The sequence below is a fragment of the Lucilia cuprina genome, chromosome 3 (genome assembly GCF_022045245.1).
Source record: "Lucilia cuprina isolate Lc7/37 chromosome 3, ASM2204524v1, whole genome shotgun sequence".
Lineage (NCBI taxonomy): Eukaryota > Metazoa > Arthropoda > Insecta > Diptera > Calliphoridae > Lucilia > Lucilia cuprina.
The window spans coordinates 20,348,210-20,359,470 of NC_060951.1; the positions used below are offsets into that span (position 1 = coordinate 20,348,210).

At 28.9% G+C, this 11,261-nt stretch overlaps 1 long non-coding RNA gene across 1 annotated transcript; it reads right to left on the bottom strand.

The window, feature by feature from the left end:
• LOC124419081 lies at positions 1–1,204 on the bottom strand. Its single transcript, XR_006940386.1, has 3 exons — positions 832–1,204; positions 342–495; positions 1–248 (listed from the first exon to the last, which is right to left on the bottom strand). It is a non-coding gene; the product is annotated as an uncharacterized LOC124419081 (long non-coding RNA).
• Positions 1,205–11,261: the final 10,057 nt, after the last annotated feature.

Sequence of the window (11,261 nt, forward strand, 5' to 3'; positions counted from 1 at the left end):
TACATATTTTATTTTTAAGTTCATGTCTAAAGAAAAAAGTAAGAATACTTGAAATTGACCATTTATATGATGCCAATCTTATTGGCGATGTCCAACTAATGCTTTGCGGAGAGTTTGGTCCAAATTGATTGGGGCTTCTTGTCATCAGTAGCCTTCTTTTTGAAATCAATAGGCTTAGAGGTAATACCTGTTTTCTTACTACTGGTAGCCAAAACATTATTCTATGGTTTCTTATCACCAGACTTGGCCTAAAAAAACAATTTTTATATGTAAATTTAAAACTATATTGTTTAATACTACATGGTAAATATGTATATATAAACACATAAAAAATTTAGCACCTTTACTTTTATTTTTAATAGTTTTGTATTTATTTATTAGTTTAAAGAATTGCGAATATAATGCATAAATGTACGAAAATTTCAGTTCTATTAGTTCCACATTGTCTTCAACAACTATTTTTTCTTGTATTTCGGGTCTTCTCTTTTCTTTGGACTATTATGTAGGTGGTTATAATTTATTATTTATTTTTAATATATATGCAATTTCGTGTCAAGCGACCCAATTTATAAACTCCATTTAGATGAAATATACACCAAGATTAGTACTATTGGATTAGAATGCTTCAGAGTTGGAAATTTTGGTCATACAGGGTTTTTTTCAATTGAGTGTAAATTTCACTTATTGGCCCTAGCAATAATTGTCCATAGGACTTTAGATAGCTATTTCTTCAATCGGAAAAGATCGATTTTAAAAGTTGGGTCTCTTGACACGAAATTGTACATATATTTAAATACAAATTTATACTTACGAAAGCAAATTTATACTTACGATAAATTTGTGCAAATTATTCCCTATTTGTTGTTGGACAATAGCATCTTGATTTAAAAAGGAACGTAATATGTATTTTTATTGGACACCTATTATTTCAATGACAACACTCATTCGAAAACATTTTTTGCAAATTTTTAGAGGGACCTTTATAGACCCAAATTATTTAGCATTTCATTATGACATCTGCATATGTATGAGCTCAAATACAATATATTGCTTTTGTATATATCTTACGTTCATTTTCGAAAAACTTATTCTGCGGTCACTTCTATTCGAACATTAATTTAATTTATTTCTCAATAACAGAATCAAAAAGTAATGTGTCTTTTCGGCAGCGTTTTATATTTCAAAAAATAAAATTTTGACAAATTTTTTATTCCTTTAAAAATATGTACATTTAAACATTTTTTGTTTAAAAAATATTTTTAAGCACAAATCATGTAATTTTAAATTTAAAAAGTTTATTATATTATAAACATGTTGACAAAAATATAAAATACAACAATTTGTATTTATTTTTACTGGCAAAAGTGTGTAATTAGTTTCCATAAACATATTTTGCTTAATTTTACACATTTTCTGTAATTTTCCTTAAAAACTTACATACTTCTAAACAGTAAATTTACATATATTTTTTAGAGTGTATAAATGTTTGTTCTTTTTAATTTTCTTTAAATTTTAGTACTAAATATTTATTAAATGTCAAGTAAACTTAATACTTTGTAAATTTAATTGTAATAAATATTGAATTTTCTGATTAGAAATACCGAATTATTTTTTATAATAATATAACCGAACTTTCTATAATTTTTTTGAATTATTTGGATACTAAAACTGAAAAGAAATTTTTGGCAATAAAAAAGTAATATAAACAAAATTTTGATTACAAGTACTGATATCTACAGTTGAAACAAATAATTGTATATTTAATTCAATCTTTCTAAATGGCACAATTTATACCGTTTAGAAAGCTCAAATTAGTTAGATAGACTAAATTAATAGTTAGACAAACCTTAGTTCGATTACAGTTTTGTTTCTTCAGTTGTAATTATACAAAATATGTTGAATGTATTGTTTTTTAATATCTACACTAATTTTATACAATTAATATTCTTTTATAGTTAATAAATAATTGTAACGTGACCAATTTCTAACCGATCTTTTTTCTGTGTGTAAGCTTTTAATAATAGGATCAATTATAGGTCGATCCTCATTTTCTGAAGGATACCTTATATGGTTTTATTGTCAATGATGTACCGATCCTCATAAAATTTTTTAGGTAGATTTTAACTCGTATGAAACATACTTATGTCGAATTTCATCTTTATACTAGTATTTTTAAGTCAATAATGAGCGTTTAAGTCATTTTCGGAAGGGGACCTTATACAATTTTGCATAGTGATTTTATATCATAAGAAACTTATGTTGAATTTCATAGCTACATTCATATTTTTAATCAAGTTATGACTGTTAAAGCTGCTTTTCGAGGTGCCACTTGTATGGAAGCTATCCGAAAACGTGGACCGATATTGCCCATTTTCAATACCAAACAAACCTTACCTATAATACAAAATATATACAAAAATGTAACTGAAGTTCTGTGAAAAGTTTAACATACTTGAACTTATGATAAAAATAATTTTAAAAACAAAAATTATCAATGAAAATTTATACATAATAATAGCCCATTTACACATACACGAAATCTAGTACTTATGAAATTTCGAACCAAATCTTGTTGATTTTAACTAGATTTCCCATACAAACAAAATCTACTTTGTTACTAGATTTCATTAAAATCTACTCAAAATCTAGTTGTTTTTAGAAATTCAACTCTGATTTTTCGTAAATAATACTAAAAAATACAAGATAAAAGAGAAAAATAAAAAAAACAAAAAAATTTTAATGTCAAAAAAATTTTTAAAAATTGAAAAACATGAATGAAAAGTTTATTTAAAATAAAAGGTAATGTTATATTGAAATATCAATTTTTTTATTAAAAACTAAATTTTAATAAATATCCCATTTCTTCTCCTAATTTTTAAATTAAATACAATTTCAAGAAATATTAGCAAAAATGAAATCTTCCTAAATGTCAAAAATAGTAAGTAGAAACCGTATAGATTTATAAAGTGATTTTACATGAAATCTAGTAGATTTCGTTCATGTGTAAATGGGGTATAACATGCATATATAAAAAAACTATAAAAAACTTTTAGAAAATTAAGAAAAATGTGTACAAAATAAAATAGTAATAATGTGGCCGCATGATAATAGCGAGTTTTAAAAAGAATTGGTTGATAGCATTGTGAACACCCTCTGAAAATGTTGGTAGCATTGCGAATCCGTCTTAAAGAAAAAAGGCTACATAATTTTCAGAAATACATATATGAGCAATTATCAAAGTTTTTTGAGTTAAAAAAATTAAAAAATGATGGCACATTCAAAATATTTTGTATGAATATAAACAGACCCTAAAACGTGATAATACGGTCGCGTTTATAATATAGCAGTTTTCACCTTAATATTAAAAAAATTTAAAAATATTAATATAAGTTATATTTGAACAAAAATTGCACATTGAATTTCAAATGCATCGCATTAAATACATAATAAGATTTTTTCAAAAAAAAAAAAAAAAATAAATAAAATAAAATAAAACAAGTAAGAGTGTTATATTTGGCTATGCCGAATCTTTTATACCCACCATCAAATCACTGATATAAAAATGAACTTTGATATTTTGAATATTTTATTATTATATATCGATATTAATGAGAACATCAGGGTAACATTTGAAAGAGGTCGAATTTCATAAATCTACTAGTATTTTTAAGCCAGTACTGAGCTTTAAAGTCATTTTCTGAAGGGGCCTTATATGGGGGTAGCGTCAATTATAGACCGATCTCCGTAAAATTTTACAGAACGATCTTGGTTCCTACAAGTCATGTTTATATCGTAGTCGTATTTTTAAGCCAGTAATGGGCCTTAAAGTATTTTTCTGATAGGGACCTCATATTGGGGGTCGAGTCAATTAAGGCCTGTTCCACATAAAATTTGGTAAAGAGATTTTGGCTTGTGAAAAACTTACTTCTTTGAAATTTCATCGCTATACTCGTATTTTTAAGAGAGTAATGAGCGTTAAAATCATTTTCTGAAGGGGACGCTATATGGGGGATAGGGTCAATTATGAACCGATATACATAAAATTAGGTTGAGAGATATTGGATTGCATGGAACCTGTGTTTGTCGAATTTCATCGCTATATTCGCATTTTTAAGCCAGTAACGAGCGTTAAAGTCATTTTCCGAAGGGGACCTTATATGGGGGTAGGGTCAATTATGAACCGATCCACATAAAGTAAGAAACTTACTTATGCCAAATTTCATCGATATACTTGTATTTTTAAGAGAGTAATGAACGTTAAAATCATTTTCTGAAGGGGACATTATATGGGGGGTAGGGTCAATTATGGACCGATATACATAAAATTTGGTTGAGAGATATCGGCTTGCATGAAACTTATGTGTGTCGAATTTCAGCGCTATATTCCCATTTTTAAGCCAGTAATCAGCTATTAAGTCATATTCTAAAGGGGACCTTATATGGGGGTACGGTCAATTATGGTCCTATGTACGCCATAATGCAGAATTATTTTGCAGACGTCAAAAAACTGACCTATGCGAAATTTTGTGGTATTTGCTTCATAAACCACGAATTTGTGAATATTTGAAGCTATTTATACAATATTCCAGGGGGTACATTTGTATGGGGGCTATGTGAAATCGTTGACCGATTTTGCAATACCAAACATTTCTGATCAATAAAATATATTTTGGGAAAATTTCATCTCAATATCTCTTATTTTGTGGACGCTATCGTGCCAACAACAGACAGACGGACGGACATGGCTAGATGGTCTTAGAATCTTACGAGGTCCCAGAATATATATACTTTATGTGGTCTTAGAGCAATATTTCGATGTGTTACACACGGAATGACAAAATCAATCTACCCCCCATCTTTTTTGATGGTGGGTATAAAAATAAAAACAAAATAATATTAAAAAAAGAAAAAAGCTACGGACATTTCTGTCTTAGAATCTTGTAAGGACCCATTGTATACATAGGACAATTTTGTGTCAAGTGACCCAACTCAAAAAATCGATTTGGGTGAAATTTGCACCATGGTTAGTACCATAGTAGAAAAATAGGATTTTGAAGTTTTCGTTAAATTAGTGATACCATATACAATTTAATGTTTCCTATTTTGTAATGAAATTTCTATAGCTTTAAAAAAATTATAAAAATAATTTCAAATCAGTTAGAAAATATAATAACCATTTTTTTGAATTAAAATCATATATTTAAATTTTAGAAAACTAATTTGTAAAAAAATTGTCGCCAGGCATTGGCGAGAAATAAAAAATTTTGTACGAGGAAGAGATAAAGGTAATTACAAGAATTGTAAGGAAAAGATAACAAACAAAAATCATGTACCTGATTTCGAAATTAAAAGAAAAAAATTTTCAACGAAATTAATAAACAAAAAAATTAAGTTTTAAACGAAAATTTAACTGAAAAAGTGCTTGTGCTCCCTCCATAGACAGTCGCAGCCACCAGCAATGACAAACAACTAAAGTGTTTAGTGCGTATTAATAAAAATGTTGGCGAGATTACAGAAACAAAAACCATCTTGTTAAATATTCATTGTCAATTAATACAAATTACTTGTATGTCAAATTTGTTAAATTTTTCTAAATAGAATAGGTAAGAAAATTCTTAAACGATTTTATCTAGGTCGAACATTTTTTCCGAAAAATCTTTTGAAGGAAAACAAATATTCACACAGTAATAAAAAAAGTGATAAAAAATATCACTTAATAAACCCGAAATGTTTTTTATTTGTAAGTTTGTAGAGGAAATCATTTTTATTTAAATAAATTAACTACACATTTTTTGTAAAATATGTCTGGAAATCCATTATTATTTTCAGTACGTGGCAACTCTGTATATAAAGTTTAAAATAAGGAAAACGTCAAAAAACCTTATTAAAATTTAATTTTTTTGAGACTACCTTCTTTATTTCTACTATGGTTAGTACTATCTCTATTAGCTCTATCGGCCAAAAACTGTCCATTATGGGACTATAAGCCCTTAAAGAAAATTGTATAAGCTTTCATCTGCGCGCCAATAGTTGATAATTTACACTCATTTGAAAAAAACCCTGTATGACCAAAATGTCCAACTTTGACCAACTTTCACGGTAACAGAACGATGGTTTAAGTTATAGAATAAGGGTATCAATATTATTAAAATAAATTTTTAGAATGAAAAAGTACAAAAAAGTTTCAATTTATTAATTCTCATTTATTTTATGTTTCTAGGTTCAATATTATAGAAAATTAAAAAAATATCTTTTGAACAGCGTAAAAGTTTCAAAAAAATCCTCGGATTTCAAAAAAGTACTAAAATTATGTATGGGCAATTTCATGTCAAGTGATTTAAATAAAAAATTGGATGAAGTTTGCACCAAGGTTAGTACTATTGGATAGTAGACTAAACACGAATGTCAGCTCTATCGATCAAGAACAGTCGGACTTAGAGAGTGTCAATGTTAGGCATTTTGGTCATACAGGGTTTTATTGAAATAAGTGTAACTTTTCACCTATTGATCCTATTGGTCCAAATTGACCAAAGGAGATTAGATAGCTATTTCTTCATTGTTTAATTTTTTTTATAATTTTTTAAAACTTTTTTACATATTTTTTTTAAATTTTAAATTAGAAAACTTTTAATGGCTTTATAGTCCCATAATGGGATGCGAGTGGGATATCTATAAAAAATAAGACAGGAGTAAGATATTTTTCAATATTTCCTACTTAATTTTACGATAATTCATTGAATTGTCTATTGTGGTTTCTACAAAAACTATTTAAGAATTAGGAAAAAACATAATTTCTTCGATTTTCAATACAAAATTGTTTAGAAAAATAGTGAATATTTTCGGTGAATTTGGTTGATTTATTTTGATTTGCACCAAGGTTACACTATTGAATAGTAGGCCAGACAATATTTCGTTCTATCGGTACAGAACTGCCAGCCGGAATTATAGGTGGTCAAATTTAGACATTTTGATAAAACATGGTTTTTTCAAATGAATGTAACTTATCATTAAAAATTGTACATACCCACTGATGAGGGTATAAAAATAGCACTAACAAAATTAATTACAAAAACTCGATAATGAGCTGTACTTACATAACCACTTTCTTTTTAACGACTATTTATTTGCCGTCTGTATTACTCTGAAGTACTCGAGTAATGACTTTCTTTTAATCTGATATATAAGTACTTTATTTTCGGCTTTGTCATTTTTCTTGCACATTTTTTTTAATTATAATATTAAGAATTGTGTTTTATAAAAAATAAAACAACATTAACTTTGTATCTGAAACACATTATTTGACGCACAATAAAATAGCTAAGCAGTGGTGCTGTGAGTAGAACATATAACTAACAAACCGAAGTCCCTGCACAGTGATACATTTGGCACTTTTAGAACGACAAAAATAGAAATTAAACACTTTCCAATTGTCTTGCTTGTTATTATAGTTAACAATATACATTCCATATACTATAGAAAAATAACTAAAAATATTGAGGGGTTCCTTTGAAATTTATTCAATATATACCTGTAAAAAATGGGCTTCGCAGCAGTCTTATTATTATGAGGCGCGTTTGATCAATTGTTTGCTAAATGTAACTAAAAGGAGAACTCAATATCACTAAGATTTGATTAATGTCGTTCTAAAATTGCCAAATGTCTCACTGTGCCCTGGTTCGTATTATAAAAAAACAAAACAACTTGTTCAACAACTTTTTTGTAAGCTAAATATATTTTTTCAACTCCATATTTGTAAGCGTAGAAGTACTTGCCGCCATGGCTTCATGGTGTTAAAATGCTAACGAAGAAGTAGTGAAAAGAGCTTTTATAAGCACTTTTACTCATTACTTTTCAATGTAAGTTTTTCCTGGGTATGTAAGAATTATTTTAATTTCTGAACTTTTACAAAACCCAGAAAAATCTTTACTTACCCGGTATGTAGGCAAATGATATTGGAGAAATGTGTAAGTAGTTACTTTTTGGGTGAATAACTACTTATTTTTGTTTGACGATGACCAAAAAATAACTACAAATCTGCTTACTCGACTTTTCGAATTTAAAACTGATTTTACAGGTAGTTTTGAGATTAGCTAGTCTACTCTCTCACTCTATGGCCCGTTTAAAAGTTATGTTATTATTCTATCTGGAATGGTTTCTACACATATGTAAATATCAAAATTTCTTGAAAAAACTTCCAAAATCGACTAGGCTTCCTTATTAGACATATGTAATAGACAATTGGCTAAAAATTATATTAAAAAGTAATTAATGTTATTGTTAACGTCAACTCATTACCAAATAATGTATGAAATAACTACATTTCCTACAGACTGTCGATAGTTTTAACGTGAGCACCTGCCGTGTCGGCCTTATCTCACGGTGGTCTTTTTCATCCACAGGGTAGACTTGAGACCTAGAAACATGAAATTAAGCATGTAGAGCACGTAGAAAAATGAGAATCTGTAAAAGCGGACTTTTTGGTACTTTTTCGTTCTACAAAAGGTACTTTTTGAGTTTTCTATAAAATTTAACCTAGAAAAATAAAATTAAGCATGTAGACCCCGGAGTAAATGAGGGGACTTTTTGGCACTTTTTCGTTCTTCAAAGGGTACTTTTTGAATTTCCTATAATATTGAACCTAGAAACATGAAATTAAGAATGTAGAGCCCGGAGTAAATGAGAATCTATAAAAGGGGACTTTTTGGTACTGTTTCGTTCTACAAAAGGTACTTTTTGAGTTTTCTATAAAATTTAACCTAGAAACATGAAATTAAGCATGTAGAGGATGGATTAAGTGAGAACCTATAAAAGGGGACTTTTGGTACTTTTTCGTACTTCGACTGGTACTTTTGAATTTCCTATAATATTGAACCTAGAAACCTTAAGTATGTACCTTAAGTATGTAGAGCCCGGAGTAAATGAGAATCTATAAAGGGGACTTTTTGGTACTTTTTCGATCTTCAAAAGGTACTTTTTTAATTTCCTATAATATTGAACATAGAAACATGAAATTAAGTATGTAGAGGATGGATTAAGTGAGAACCTATAAAAGGGGACTTTTGGTACTTTTTCGTTCTTCAAAAGGTACTTTTTGGATTTTTGTATAATATTGAACCTAGAAACATGAAATTAAGCATGTAGAGCCCGGAGTAAATGAGAATCTATAAAAGGAGACTTTTTGGTACTGTTTCGTTCTACAAAAGGTACTTTTTGAGTTTTCTATAAAATTTAACATAGAAAACATGATATTAAGCATGTAGAGCCTGGAGTAAATGAGAATCTATAAAAGAGGACTTTTCGTTCATCAAAAGGTACTTTTTGAATTTTTTAATAATATTGAACCTAGAAACATAAAATTTAAGTATGTAGGGTATAGATTAAGTGAGAACATATAAAAGGGGGGACTTTTGAAACCTTTTCGTTCTTCAAAAGGTACTTTTTGGATTTTTGTATATTATGAACCTAGAAACGTGAAATTAAGCATATAGAGCCCGGATTAAGTGAGGACCTATAAAAAGGGGATTTTTGGTACTTTTCCGTTCTTTAAAAGGTACTTTTGAATTTTCTATAATATTGAACCTAGAAACATGAAATTAAGCGTTTAGAGCCTGGATTAAGTGAGAACCTATAAAGGGTATTTTTTCGTTCTTCAAAAGGTACTTTTTGTGTTTTTGAGACAACCAATTTTTCAGTCCCGGTCAGACTGGAGGTATTGGGCCCTCTTTATACCTCGGGATTGCAATAACACCAAGGCGGAGGTCTTCGCCATGGTAAGATGCCCCCGGGGGGACATTTCCTACAATACTCAGTACCAAAATTCAAAAATATTTTACTGGGAACATTAAAATTCTTCTTTTCAAAGTTTAATTAAAACCAAAAATTTATCGTTAACGATGTAGCGGGCAGCAAGCTAGTCTATATATATAAAATTCTAAGGTTACTGACTGACTGATTGACTGATTCATCATCGCACAGCCTAAACGGTTAAAGCTAAAGAGCTGAAATTTGGACAGGGGATTGGTCTCCCACCAAATAGATCCACTAAGGATTTTTAAAATTCGAATGTTTAGAGGGTAAAAACGGGTAAAATCGGTAACCTCATATATCCTAAACTAGAAAAGACACAAAAATAGTTTAAAGCTTATCGTCGTTCATTTAAAAAATAAGCGGACAGGTGTCTGGCACTTTTTTCAATTTCGGCCCCTATAGGGAATAAACGGGTAAAAACTGTATTTTGGTACTTTTTTGCACCCCATGTATCTTTTAAAGCAGTGAACATTCAAACAATATTTTTGACTCCTTCATAACTTGACGAAAAAATAAAAATATAAATTTAGTACTTTTTGGTTATTCGGATGTTTAAGGGGTGAAAATTGTACCTATTTTTGGTTTATTAACTTATAAATACGTAATAACGGGCTCCCACTACGATGTTGCAACATTTAGGAATAGAATTTTTATTTCGTTTATGGGTAGAAAAAAAGTACCAAAAGGGGTAAAAACTGGAAATTTGATTTTATTTAGATTTAGAAACACTAAATATGCTAATGAGGTGTTATTTGGAAACCCAGTGATATTTTTTGGTACTTTTCCATTCTCCATCTGGTAGTTTTCGAGTTTTCTTTGATATTGAAATCGAAACATGAAATTAATAATAAAGAGACTTTTCGGTACTTTTTCGTTCTACGCAGGTATTTTTTTGAGTTTTCTTTAAAATTAAACCTAGAAGCATGAAATTAAGCATGTAGAGCCCGGAGTAAGTGAGAATCTATAAAAGGGGACCTTTTGGTACTTTTTCGTACTTCGACTGGTACTTTTTGAATTTTCTATAATATTGAACCTAGAAACATGAAATTAAGCATGTAGAGCACGTAGTAAATGAGAATCTATAAAAGCGGACTTTTTGGTACTTTTTCGTTCTACAAAAGGTACTTTTTGAGTTTTCTATAAAATTTAACCTAGAAAAATTAAATTAAGCATGTAGAGCCCGGAGTAAATGAGAATCTATAAAAGGGGACTTTTTGGTACTTTTTCGTTCTTTAAAAGGTACTTTTTGAATTTCCTATAATATTGAACCTAGAAACATGAAATTAAGTATGTAGAGCCCGGAGTAAATGAGAATCTATAAAAGGGGACTTTTTGGTACTTTTTCGTTCTTCAAAAGGTACTTTTTTAATTTCCTATAATATTGAACCTAGAAACATGAAATTAAGTATGTAGAGGATGGATTAAGTGAGAACCTATAAAAGGGGACTTCTGGT